General features: G+C 40.8%; 1 protein-coding gene and 1 long non-coding RNA gene across 4 annotated transcripts in view; one reads left to right on the forward strand and one right to left on the reverse strand.

Annotated features, from left to right (window-relative positions):
- Nucleotides 1-14,554, forward strand: part of PRTFDC1 (phosphoribosyl transferase domain containing 1) — a 91,201-nt gene that overhangs the window by 39,234 nt on the left and 37,413 nt on the right. The window lies entirely within an intron of this gene.
- LOC141371266 (uncharacterized) lies at nt 8,061-11,481 on the reverse strand. The gene is made up of 3 exons (XR_012376074.1): nt 11,376-11,481; nt 9,292-9,433; nt 8,061-8,187 (listed from the first exon to the last, which is right to left on the reverse strand). It is a non-coding gene; the product is annotated as an uncharacterized lncRNA (long non-coding RNA).

Consider the following 14,554-nt stretch of genomic DNA (forward strand, 5'->3'; position numbering starts at 1 on the left):
CCATGGGCACCTTTTGAAGACATTATGCTAAGTAAGAGATCCAGACTCAGAAAGCTACATACTGAATGATTCCGTGTAAAATGAAATTCTAGAAAAAAAACAAAACTATCAGAACACAAAGCAGAACAATGTTTGCCAGAGCCTGTGGACAGAGGTGAGGGATACAAAGGGCCACAGGGGCGGTTTTTCGGGTGACAGACATATTCTGTATCATGATCATAGTGATGGAGACATGACTGTGGACATTTGTCAAAACTCATTAAATTATATGCTCAAAATTGGTATATGTAAATTAAACCTCAAAAGAGCTGATTTTTTTTAAGTAGTGCTAAATATGGTTAGCACATACTAATTGTTTGGGATTCGAGAAATAAACGCACAGGTGTACATTGTCTAAGCACTCTTGAAAAATTGACTTCCCTCTCTAGCCATCTGTCACCTCAGCTGTAAATTGGCGACCGTAGTTCCTGATGAAGTGACTTTTTAAATCTGAAAAGTCAGGTATAAGAACTGTTTTTGTAAATTGTGTTGAATTTTAATTGCCTCAAGTTCCGTTTTTATTTATTAGAATCCAGTGGTGATTCATTTTGTAAAGTATCCTTTTGTGGTAAAGTAAGTGGGTGTGAATTATTTTGTAGACTGGTATTTTTGAAGACTAGATTTGAGTAAAACTGGATGGATCTATAATTATATAATCCTGAGGCGGAGGCGAATGCTTGCTCTCATATGGACAAGCAGAAATTCTAGGTTTGTAGGTGGTTCACACTCAACAAGCATTAATTACTGTATTCACTGCGATCATACACTGCATCTTCAGATACATTATCTAATCTTCCACAGCCCTTTGAAATAGGTGTCATTATCCCCAATATGCCTACAATGAGATAAAAATCTGTGAGTTGTTAGATGACTTGCTCACGGTCACCCAGCTTGTAATTGGTAAAACGGGAGTTAAAGCTTAAGTTTTCTGGTTTTATGCTTTTCTCTCAACCAAAGCTGCCTTCTTGCTCTAGTCCTTAAAATACATGTAAGTTGTCAGGATAATAATTGGCCTTAACTTATTGAATCCCCAACCTCCACCATTATTCAGCATATTGGACAAATGTATGCATCTTATTAGACTATATCTGCATAGGAACCCAGCCATGTCAGTAAGGTCTGGCCATGGGCCCTGAGAAAGACACCCCATGCTGCTAATGTAGCTCTTCACATAATTTCAGAGGTGCTAAGTGCTTCATAGACTTTCAATAGGAGGCGAGATGAAACAAAGTGGCATTTTTCAATATAGAGGGTAAAATATGGAGTGAGAACATTTTGAAATCTAAAATTAATCCCAGGTGCAGCATATTAGTCTTCCACTATTAGAAGAAAGGGACATTTCCCCCCCCTATACAAAGCTGACAAATTACAAAGAAATACATGCAGTATTTAAAAATTCATCCACTTGAGTGATTTGCTGAAAGCCTGTGCATCAATGATTCTGCTAGATCCTGCAAATTTGGCAAAACATTACGCAATCACACAATCCCTGTCCTTAAACGGACCCACAGCTTAGTAAGGGAAACAGATGTTCCCACAAATGAGTGCTGGACAGTGAGATAATGGGTAATGGATACTTTTATATAATAAAAAGGGAACCTGCACCCTAGCTACTTACTGAAAGTCCTACAATCTCTTTCTCTAATCTTAACATATGGGGAAGGTTAGATGCCCTGTTTCAGGCTGATCATCCCAGCTGGGGAGTTTATGTTTAAAATGCCTGCCTCTTTTCCCACATACTCACCCCAGCCAGAGATGTTCTGTATTTCTTGAAGCATCTGGAATCCAAGGGACTATTTAGAAGAGGGATTAACTCCAAATGTTCATCCCTTGCCTCCACACCCCACCTGAGTTACCAAGGCCAGAGTGGAGCTAGGTCTAGATCCAGTGAGGTACCCAGTAACACATGGACAGCTCCAGCATTCAAGCTCTTTCTAGCCCCTTCAAGCCCTAGTTTGTCAGCAGTCCTCCGGGGGGGGGGGGGGCAGGGGGGAGGACACTTTGTCACTTGGTGGTATATTTCTTCCTGCCTGAGATTGTGAAAAAACATCAAAATGTGTAAAGAAACATTGTTCGGGCATTAGAAACACTGCCTTGAAATACCATGTGGTGGTCTTCCAGTTCTTTATTTGATGAAAGCTAGAAGGCATGTTCAGTTAAATGCAGTTCAACAAAAATGTACTGAGGGTCTTCTGTCCCTCAGTGGTGGTGATCGAAGCGTGTGATGTATCCCTGGGCCTCAGGGGCCTTTGCTGCAGATCAAGCAGTAGTCAGTGAAACTATTCTAAAAGGCCCTATTCAACGTTCACTTTAAAGGTCTTGGACCAAATCCTAGAAAGCAGTGCTGCCCTCAAGTAAAATTTTCCCACATTTAACGTTCAAAACACTTGGTTGCTAGAAAACTCTGTAAAGAAATTTTACTGAAAATCAAACTCTTAGGGCAAAGGTTATGACATTTTGTTGCCAGACTCCAGAATGAAATAGTCTTTTATTCCGTGTCCTCTATTTATATTGGGTTAGAATACTTCATTTTGAAATGCATTTGCCTGTCGTTTTACAATGAAAGCGGATGGGAAGAAAAAGAAAGTAGACAATGGCTCCAAATATTTTTTGATTGTTAGACATTATATTTGAAAAAACATAACTTCCTCCATGGTGTTGGTATAGCTTCGTGGGATTTTCAGAACCCAAGTGGCTTGTAGTAACTCCAAAAATGATTATGTTGCTATTTTCAAAAACATTATTTTTTTTTTCCCCCAAAGAATTAGCCTGGAAGGGATTGAAGTCAGATACCTTTATCCTGTGGAAATTCTTTAAAAAAAAAAAAGATTTTATTTATTTATTTGACAGAGAGCACAAGCAGGGGGAGCGGCAGGCAGAGGGAGAAGCAGGCTCCCCATGGAGCAGGGAGCCTGATGCGGGGCTTGAACCCAGGACCCTGAGATCATGACCTGAGCCAAAGGCAGCTGCTTAACTGACTGAGTCACCCAGGTGCCCCTATCCTGTGGAAATTCTAACTCATACAACTCACTATCAGTTTCCCTTTCCTGGGTAATTTTCCACTTTTATACTGACCTACACTATCCCATTTTTCTGAAGTGTTTTCATGTGACTTTTATATTTAGGAAAGTAAGACATAAGCTGCTTTATATCCTCAATGGATATAATTCTAGCATATCCATATGCCTATACTCCATAGAATTCCATTTGAGGAAAGATAAGCCAGCAGCAAGCCCAGGAAGAGTACCAACATCTCCTGACTTGTGCATTTCTCTATTCCTTTGACCCCATGCCTTTCAGAAACCAGAGCCTGTGGTGCTCAAATGGGAGCAAGCAGCTAGCAGCCCTCAAGCCAGCTTTCAAGAGAGCTGAGGAGAACCTCTTACGTGTGAGCCTTGTGGTCACAGTTGCTCCCATGAAATGAGGCCTTGTAGCAATCCTACTTTTATTTCCCTGATAAATAAAAATGTTCCAGTTCATTGGCCTCTTAGCAGAAACGCCAAGGATATAAAAAAAAAAAAAAATTAAAGACTTTTGTGTGCCTTCTGTGTGGTCTATATTCTGACCATTTACCAAGGAAGATACTATTTTCCTTGTTCCACATGGTAAGACACACTCATTCATTCATTCATATGGGTCATTTGTTCCAAGTTTCAGCATAGTCCCTCTTCATCTAGCAATGGATGTGTGTGTGTGTGCACACGTGCATGCATGCATGTGCATATGTGTGTTATGGAAGTATTCAAATTTGCACATTTTTGTAATTCTGAATCTTCATATTCAGTATCTTTAGATCTCATAAGATGGGTGGCCCAGGCCTCTCTTGACTTGAGAGAGGGCCGGGCAGTCACAATGTAATCAGAAGTGTAACGAGGAGTATATACAAAGCATAGGAGCACAGGGAGGGGAAGGGAGGCTCCCTCAGCTGTATCATGAATGCGGACTGGGGCTCTCCCTACAGACAAGAGGAGAGGGGAAGTTGGAAGCTGAGAAAGCAGCATCTGCATCTGCACGGGGATAAGAGGAGGCCTGATCTGGCATGGGTGGAGGACCATGTGCATGGGCCATGATAGGAAGATGAGCAGCAGAGATGAGCCTGGTCTACCTCCGGAGTTGACCTTGACCCTCTGATCTGGAGGAGGGGAAACCATGGGAGGATTTTAAACAGGGAAGTGATACACTCAGCTGTGATGTCATTCTGAGCATGGTACGGAGCATTAGAGGTGAAGAGACCAGGAATAGGGAAGCTAGTTAAGAGTCTACTGCCATAGTCCAGTCAAGACAGAAAGAGGCTCTGAACTAGAGCAAAGACAGAGAGGAAGCAGCAGAAAGAACAGGCTTATTTTGAGACTTTATGGAAGTATTTTGAAGGCAGTTGGACAAATAATTGAATCTTTACAAGCCTCAGTTTCTAACCTGTGAGTTCAATATAATAACACTTACCTTGAAAAATTATATCAGGTGAGATGAGATCACCACCTCACCACCAATGAGCCCTTCCTCTTTCTGCTTCCCATGCCAGTCATACTGGCCTCCTGCTGTTTCCTGAAATATACCTTGTATACTCACACTCAGAGGCACCCCACCCACTGCTCCCCTGGCTTGGATGCTTCTTAAATGTCACCTCATCAGAGATATTATTCTGACTGCCCTATCTAAAATAGTGTCCACCACACCCTTCATTCCCCTTACCCTGCTTTATTTTTTGAAAAAACTTATCACTGCAGATATATTTATGTATTTATGTATGTACATAATCCCTGTCTTTGTTCACTAAAATGTAAGGCCCATAAGAGTAGATACTTATTTGTTCACTAGTGTCCCCGGAACCTAGAAGAGTTTCTGGCAAATAGTGGTTGTGATATTGTGATTTATAATAAGAAATACACATTTGGTTTTCATCCACTTCCTGACACAGAGCTCCTAAAACCCTTGGAATTTCCTGTGATGATAGTGATAAAGGTATCTTTTATTGTTAATGAGTGACTTTTGGAAAGCACCTAAACATGGGGGTTGGTTGCCAGTGGAGCCCACCATGTGATGAAAAGGTTGGAACTTTCAGTCCCACCCAACCTCTAACCCCCATACCCTGACTTTCTAGGAGGGGAGAGGGACAAGAGATTGAGTTCAATCACCGACGACCAATGGTTTAATCAATTGGGCCTATGTAATGAAGCCTCCCAAAACATCCAAAAGGCTAAGCTTCTGAGAACTTCGAGTTGGTGCACCAGAACACATCCATGTGTTGCTGTGCTAAACCCCAGACTCCACGGGGACATAAGTTCCTGTGTTCAGGGACTCGCCCTATGTATCTCTTCATCTGGCTGTTGATTCATATCCTTTGTAATAAACCAGTAATCAAGTGAATAAACTGGTTTCCTTAGTGCTATGAGCCACTCTGGAAAATTAATTGAACCCAAGTTGGGGGTTGTAGGAGCCTCTCCGATCTACAAACAGATGATTAGAGCACAAGTACAACCTGAACTTGAAATTGGCATCTGAAATGCAGGGTAGTCTTATAGGACTGAGCCCTCAACCTATGGAATCTGATGCTATGTCCAGGTAGACAACGTCAGAATTAAGTTGAACTGTAGGACCCCCAGCAGGTGTCAGAGAATTGCTGGGTGTGGGGAAACAACCCATGCCTTGGGATTGGTATCAGCAGACTACAAATATTTTGAATGAATGTAAAGTGTCAGATACCTGAATCCTGTCACTTTTTGTATCTATTCATCTATCTTTCTATTCATCCACCCACCCATCTCTCTGATCAAAGCAGCTATAGTAGTGGTGATAATACTACTAGGACTAATAATCATAACTCGATGAATATTTACTACTCAGACACTATTTAAGTGATTTACATGGACTTTCTCATTTAATTCTCAAAAAAATAAATGAGGGACACCTGGGTAGTTCAGTCAGTTAGGCATCAGACTCTTGGTTTTGGCTCAGGTTGTGATCTCAGGGTCATGAAATCGAGCGCTGCATCAGGCTCCCCACTATGTGTGGAGCCTGCTTGGGATTCTCTTTCTCCCTCTCCCCTTGCCCCCCCCCAAAAAAACCAAAAACAGAATGAAACAAGTATGAAATAGGTAATCAATAGTGACCAATTCCTCTAGGTGATTAAATTAATAGGTAACAATATGGCTGATAAAAGGAAGAGAAGAGAAGTCTATGACTCTTGGCTTCTGGCTTGAATGGATAATATCTGATGGATAATATATCCTCACCGAGACACAGGAGGAAGAAACCATTCAGCAGGAAGGACAACAAGCACTTTTATGCAGACAGAAGGGCCCATGGAACACCCCTGTGGAGATTTCCAGTAGACCGTTCGGAATATGAACTTTGGTACTACAAAGATACCTTAGCAAGAGGCAAAAATAAAACAGGGAGTCCTTAGTATATGGATGGAAGTTGAGACTATGGAAGAGATTGCCTACAGAATGTGAATATGGGTTAAAAGTGGGGGATAAGATTTTGGATAATATCTATGTAATAAGAGGTGGGGTGAGGAAAAGGAGCCCACACTAGGAAGGGTCAGTAGTGTAGGGAAAGGACCAAGTAAGAGTGGGCTCTATAAACCATTGTTTGGTCTTCTGTGGCTACTTCTGGGATAATTAGAGGTCCCTAGAGGGCCCGATGTATTCTTAGGGTTTCCAGAAGATATGGCTCTGGGAGAGGGGATCCCAGAGATGGCATAGAAGATGACCAGCGCCATGCGCCTGACGTGTTCCAAGCCCTCCCTACAGCTGACTGGCATGCCCCCTGACATGCTCTCACAATCACTGGCATGCCTACCTCACAGCCTTGCAGGAGCCCTTCAGTACCACTCACTATTCATGTGGAAGAACAGTTGGTTGTGCAAATTTTTTGGGAAGAGATATCTCAGCGAAGATATATAATAGTGTGACTGGTTCCTCAAAAGTGGAGAATTGTCACATACTCATTTTTGTCAACTTCAGGAATGATAAAAAGAATCACAGACTTGCAAATGGAAAAAAATAAACCTTTCAGATGAAAGAGAATCTGAGTGGTTTAAGTGTGTACTGGGGTACAGAGGCAACCTTCTTTGTTTCTATCAAATGAACTTCATCGAAAGGAGGTAACTCTATCAAATTTCAGGCATTTACAGTGTAATGTATCAGAATAAAGATGAAAACTTTTAGCTTACAGTTTAGAAAGGCTAGAACAGGCCAAGAAGAAATGAAGTCATACATTTTTCTGAGTGACTCTCTTCAAAGATGGCCCTTAAAACAGAAGGCCAGACTGTTGAAGAGAGAATGTGGAGAGATTATCAACCAGGAAAACCAGGTACTACCCCTGGCTCTACCAAAACCAGCCCTGTGACCTCTCTTAGGCTTTAGTAGGTTCCTTTGTAAAATGAAAGAGGAGAACTTCTTCCTTTTTTTTTTCCCCCCATAAAAACAGTAGTCCCCAGTTACCATGGAGGGTTACATTCTAAGCCCCCCACGGGATGTCTAAAACCACAGAGGGTACTGAACCGTATATATACCCTCCATTTTTTTCCTATACAGATATACCTACGGTAAAGTCTAATATAAATTTGGCAGACTAAGAGACTAACAACAATAATAAAATAAAACAATTATAACATATGCTGTAATGAAAGTTATGGGAAAATGGTCTTGTTCAAAAAAATCTCATTGTGCTATATTCACCCTTCTTCTTTTGATGATGTGAGATGATAAAATGCCTGCATGAGGACATGAGGTGAGGTGCGTGACATAGGGTGATGTAGCCTAACACTAGGCTTCAGATAGATCAGATGCAGGATCATCTGCTTCCAGACCATGGTTGACTGCAGGTAACTGAAACTGCAGAAAACAAAACTACAGATATGGGGGGACTACTGTATTATAGGGCGACTGTATTAAAATATGAGCTCCTTGAGAACTAGGATTGTGTCTATTAATTGCTTCCTAAGGTAGGCATCTTTTAAAAATGTTTTATTGTGGGGCACCTGGGTGGTTTTGGTGGCAAACTCTTGGTTTTGGCTCAGGTCGTGTTCTCAGGGTTGTGAGATTGATCCCGGCGTCAGGCTCTGCGCTCAGCAAGGAGTCTGCTTGAGATTCTCTCTTCCTCTCCCTCTGCCCCTCCCGCTTGAGCTCTCTCTGTCTCTCTCTAAAATAAATAAATAAATCTTTTTAAAGAAATGTTTAATTGAAGTATAATTACATATGGAAAAGTGTTCAAGTCGTAAGTGGTCAGCTTAATGAATTTTTCACCCAATGAATATGAATGCCCTCATGTAATCATTACCAGCTAACAACAAATACAATGTTACCAACTGTTTGCTTTATTAGTTTTCTGCTTACAGGGAATGCTCAGCGAGTAACAAGTTAGTCTATGAAGGTGACCCAATCATCTTTTCTCACAACAGTCTCTATACCTTGTTATTCTATTTATAGTGGGGAATTTGTGCTGAATAATCTATTCAGTCTTTTAGGGTCTTAGGAGAATAGCAGATATTTGTTGAAAGAATAAATGAATGAGTATTGAAGCAAACAATTACGGCAAAGCACCTAGATAACGAAGAAGAAAGAAATCTAACCGTAATCTTGTTAGACTACATCTTGCTTGCTTTCCTATTTCCTGTCACCGTGTCACTTTGTGGTGAGAGAAGAAAGGCCTTTAAGTTCTACTGCCACTCTCTTTGGTCCAAAATGTGAAGGAAAATGTGAACGTCAACTTCCTCTGGGGCTTCTAGAAGAGTCTCCTTTCCCAAGAGAGGCAGTTTGCACTGGATCAGAATTTATGAAGGCGAGACTCTAGTCCCGGTTCTGATGGGACCTACTAAATCACAAGGTCTTGGACGTGGACCAGGCCTCATCTGTAAAAAGGCAGACCTGGACAATTGCTAAACTTCATTCCAGCTCTAAGATTCCAAGGACACCCACTTCTTTACAATGACTGGCTGGCGCCCACAGAGCAGATGAAAATGAACCGGGACCCCACAGTAGTGAGCCATTAGCAAAGGTCCATGGCTGTAGGGGTTGGCTGATCACACTAACCAGGCAGAGATGAATGCCTAACTAGAATGTGAATTGTTGCCTTGCAAAAGGGCAATTTAAAGATTAAAGGGGAAAAAGAATCCCGGGCAGTCCATCCCTCTGCCATCAGCAATGCGACCACTGCTGCAAGCCATCAGCTTTGTTCTTTTGCCCACTTTGCTGAAGCAAGAGTTTTCGCCACCAAAGCAACCCCGACTGTGCAGATCTCACCTACCTAACACTCTTCTGTGGACAGATGGTACCAGGATTGCACGGACAGTCATGGGGAAGACTCAGCGGCTTTGACCCTTGTAGACGGATACCTGTGACAAGTCACCACACCTTTACACCATCTCCGCTGCCGTCGGTGGGTATTTCTAGATGTCCAGGAAGAGAAATTCACTGTCAATGCCGTAAGCAGTAAGACATCAAGAACATGGGAAAATTGGAAATGTTCTGTTTCAACCTTTTTAAAAACACATGTTAGCATGTATTAGTGAGGTTAGGCCATGGTAGTCAGTTCTCTTGTGCATGCGTGCACCCCTGCTGGTTTCCCTTACCCTTTTAATTGTTGAGGTGATGTGGGCAAAGAAGCACGCAGTTTCTTTCTCACGCAGTCACAGATTCCTTTTCTCTTACTGACTGATGTTACCCTACTCGGCCATTCAGGAAACGAGAGCCTGATAACTGAGGGATTTTAATTGTGGCCTTGGGATCAACTACACATAAATAAAGGAACCGAGATACAGTTGTCTACTAAATTATGTTATGGTGTCTGAGGCATATGATTCGGAAGCAGGTTCCAAGCCTAGACACATGTCTGTTGCTAAAATATGATTTCCAGGTTATAACTACTTTGTAATCTGATAGTTTGAGGTTCGACTTTCAGACCAAAGATTTCAAATCCTAATTTCAAACACTGATCAGTGACAGGTGACCCTGAAAGAGTCTCCTTTCTTAAGGCCAGACACAGGAAGCAGGGTTTTCCCTTTTTAAATACAGTCTTCCTGCATAGATTTTATTTATATAAAATGTTTATCTGGAGTCTTTGTAAACAGTATTTACCCAAGTTATTTGTTTTTTAATTCTGAAAATAAACATGCACAAAACTTAGCAACTAGAATCCAAACTCACTGGGTTTGCAAGTACCGTTATCTAGATACATTGATTGGGAGAAACAATTGATTTTTTTTTAATCCAGTGAATGGATTTGATGAGAATATTTAAAAGACTAAGGAGCTGTGTATACCAAAGAGCTTATTTTTTTTCACCCAATTTCTCTTTCACAAACTGGTTAGCACATTCTTCTCTACCTCCACTCAAGATTCTGGAAGGGTCTGAGGTATTGTCTTTCTGTTAATTGGCCAGAATAACAGGGCAACTTCTCTAGAGCTGCAGAAGTTGATGGGAAAAATTCGGTTGCAAAAATACCAAGTTACATAAGGTTATGTAAAAAGTCAGCTATAGAACCAAGGCCTCAGAGTTTCTGGCTTTTTGGCTTCTACTCCTCTTTGAGGCTTGGCTTGAAATGGTGTGTGAACTACCAGCGTTTGAAGGGTCTTTGGACAAATACCCCTGCTGTGTTGTTTCTCACATCTCCTCAGTACTGGCCTAGGTGTTCAGAGGAATTTATATTTGGAAAGAAACTCTAAAGAGGCAAATATTGAAGTTCTCTCAGTTTAACAATATGAGAAACGATATAAAATAAATGGTGTGCTTTTCATAAGGGAGAACTAGGTTGCATTGGTCAATTAGGTGCGCTGTGGAATTCTGCCTAGTGATGGACAAAAAGCAACAACTAAATTTCTTTCGATCGATTTTCAAACCTTCACCAGCTAGCAGTCTCTACACATTTACTACTCTCTCCATTTAAAAAAAAAAAAATCTGTGAGTTCATTTCCAATCCATCTTTTGCTCACTTCTTAAATCCCCCAGTTCTGGTAGATGAGAGTCCACAGATATCTACAACTGTATACCAAAGAAAAAAAATCTAGAAAAGCAGCATTGCTGTTTCATTCAGAATACTTCCTACAATATTGTTGGCTCTTTTCAAACAGAATTAGAGAATTTCACTGCTGTGGGAACATGTTTAAAATAACCATCATGTGTCATAGTCATCTGTCTCTATTTTCTTGAGATATTAGATTTTTAAAGGCTCATGCGTATTTCTCTTTCTCTTTCAAGTATATGGTTCAAATATGGTATCTCTCTGATAGCATAATAGGGTTCATTTCTGGTTAGTTAGAAATCAGTGTGTTTTAGGAATGCTCTACTGGATTTCTATATAATAAATGGCTGTTTCCCATGACCATTTCTTACCTGCTGAGTTTTGTGGAGGATATGAAGTCTTTTTTCAGTGATGGTAGCTCATCTGTCCGATCCCATTCAGACAATGTGGCTGGGGATAGTTCTGCACAGCTCCAACAATGCAACCCCTACCCAATGCCCTTTATCCCAGAGCACTTCCCAACCACATGGTCACAAAGGAATCCCTTTTCTTGAAATAAAGTAAGACAAAGGTACTCTTTAATGTCACAAAAAGACTAGGACTAACTACTGTGGAAAGCACTGACAAATCATATTATCAACTGAAGTTGTGGGAGACAAATTAGGGTGGTTTCCCCAGCTCCCAGCAATTGCTCCAATGGCCCTGACTGTGCTATTCCATTCACCCCGCTACTCTCATGGAGGGTCCAAATTGCCCCCTTGATCACAGCCATTGACCTAAGGGTAGATATCTGACACAAACCAGGCTAGTCACTGCAGCTCAGGTATCCTTGGCCATAATGATTGGTCCAAGGGGCAGACATGTGATCTGAGCCAGACGAGTTAAGTCTTCTATGGAATTTTTCACACTCAAGTTTAGGAAAAATCCTTTTCTCTTGGATGATGATGTTGTTAGGATGTGAGGCTAGAGATGGAGTGGAAGAAGAGACAAGAGAAAAGGAGAGTCCTGAGTCCCTGGTTCTAGAGTCTCACCATTCCTCAAACCACCCTGTGTCCTGCCTTCATGAACTTGGTGGTCCAGCTCTTCCTTTCAATTAATCACCTTTCTGTTTAAATTAGTTCAAATGGGGTACCTGTCACTTGCACTTGAGAAAATCCTGAGTAGGACACATATCAAAAAGAGTACTTTATAATATCACTTTCATGGTAGGGAAGGATTCCACCATCTGCATATATTCACAGATTTTTCAAATAATCCTCTATTATTGGACATTTAGATACTTAAAGTCTTCCTGCATCATAATGCTGTGATAAACCTCCTTATTCATAAAATGTTGAACATATCTCTGATTGTTGCGTCAGGCTTGCTCCTAAAACTGGGTATAATTTGAAAGCTTTTGATATGTTGTCACCAGATCTTCCTAAAAGCTTTTTTTTTTTTAAGTTCAAGTATAGTTAGCATACAGTGTTATATTAGTTTCAGATGTACAATATAGTGATTCAACAATTCTATATATTACTCGATGCTCATCACCATAAAAGTACTCTTAATCCCTTTCAACTATCTCGCCCATCCCCCACCCCCCCAAGCCACCTCCCCTCTGGCAACCACCAGTTTGTTCTCTATACATTTCTCTGGAAGCTTTTGATACAATAGCACCAGATTTCCCTGACAAACATTTGTATTTAATGTGCATTTCCAACAGCAGTCCATGCAAGTGTCTGTTTTTTTCACGCTGTCACCACCTTGGGATGTGATCGTTCTGTTTCTTTAATATGTTTCTCAATTTTCTAAGCAAAAAGTGCTAACTCATTGTTTTTTCACTTTGCACTTCTTGGGAAAAGCAGGTCATTCTTGTAAAGAAGCCCTGCGTTTCCATCACATTTTAGAGCATCATGCTGGTGGCGCTCTTATCACTGCACTGAGCCTCAGTTGCTGCCTGACTCACTCTATCAAAATGCTAACAGAGTTTCCTGCCGTCGGAGGGTTTTGTCAGAATATCACGTTGCCTAATTTTGATCCAAAATACCAACAACCCTCTTCATGCTGAAAGGAGGAGAAGAGAAGTCATCGAGTAAACATCCTAAGAGATGATAGCAGGTGGCAGGAGCACTTTTGCTTTATTTTGTTGGGTTTTGTTCCATTTAGACTTAGTGATTGAGGGGGATGGGAAAGCCCTTTTACTGGCAAAGAAACTGACCCTAAGGAGGAGACTTTCTTTTGACTCATATTGCTCTCAATTTTTTTTTAGTGCACTCACAATAGTTTGTTCTTTTGATATGGAGCTGGAATGACCTTGGATTTCACAGAGGCACTTTTCAGAACTCTTCCACGTCATCCTTTTCCAAAGCATTTGCAATGTTTGACCGCCCAGTGCTCTCACAATGGACTGAATGACACACTTTCTCTTTCCTTTGCAGTGATTCCAAATAGGGTGCATTTGCACTCCCTTCCATTAGCAGCAGGCTAAAACTAGCATTACATTGTCAGAAGTTGAACTTGGTGAACTCTGGGATTCTCGAGAAGAGTCTCCAAGGGAAGACAGGGCATGTTTCACAGTTAAAAACTTTGGGAAGCATCCTTTAGAGCACGCACTGTTGACTTCTGTGCTGCTGTTGTCCAGGACCAAAAGCCCCTTTTGTGCATATGTGGCATGAGTGTGATGTGGCCAAAGAGTTAGCCGATGCTTGAGATTTTCACCATGTCTGCGCAGTATAAGAAGGAAAGGAGGGAGCTATTTTCATTTTAGTTTTTGACTAAGTATGTGTTGACCTAGCTTTCAGTGGTTGGAAAATTATCATATGAAAAACATTTTTAATATAGTTAGGTCTGTCCTAATATATCAAAAGATTTCATTAAGGCATATTGATTTGCATTTTAATTAGTCTATATTTTTGTATACATGAAAAAATATATACATATATGTATATATTTTTATACATATCTAGGAAAAGCACAGACTGATTTAAAAGTGAAAATCAATATGCCTTGATGCAATCTTATTTTAACCTATTACATCAATAATAATGATATTTAAATATCTATATGGTAGATGTGCAGCCCCAACTCTATCCCTCCTAAATTTTAAGGTTTTTTCCTTCCCTTGTTGTCTAGTGCTGTACCTTTTCCCTAAGCTCACATCAGCACCACCACCCCCCATGTATAGAAAAAGACTTTATTTATTTGAATAAGAAAATTTAGAGATTTCCAGAAGAAAGAAAAAACCTGTATGGAGATAGAAACAGAATGGCTTATAGGCTATAGGTTTTTAAATTTAACCTTGGTAAAAGTCACAACTTCTGTGGATCTCAGTTTTCACATTTATAACAGGAAAGGGATCGAGTATTCTCTACAGTGATATTCAGTTTTACAATTAGAAGATATAACACAGGCAGACCTGTCTGGGGAGCCAGGTCCCAAGTTTCTCTTTTATAAAGCACTAGGAATTTCCCCTTCTCTTTCTGGATTTTAACCTGATTCCCCTCTAGCTCATCACCCTCTAATGGGACCAGATGGTAGTGTTAATAACTACCATTTCCTGATGCCTATT

The sequence above is a fragment of the Callorhinus ursinus genome, unplaced genomic scaffold (assembly GCF_003265705.2).
Source record: "Callorhinus ursinus isolate GAN/ISIS: 27379988/994484 unplaced genomic scaffold, GSC_fseal_2.0 scaffold63, whole genome shotgun sequence".
In the NCBI taxonomy this organism is placed as follows: domain Eukaryota; kingdom Metazoa; phylum Chordata; class Mammalia; order Carnivora; family Otariidae; genus Callorhinus; species Callorhinus ursinus.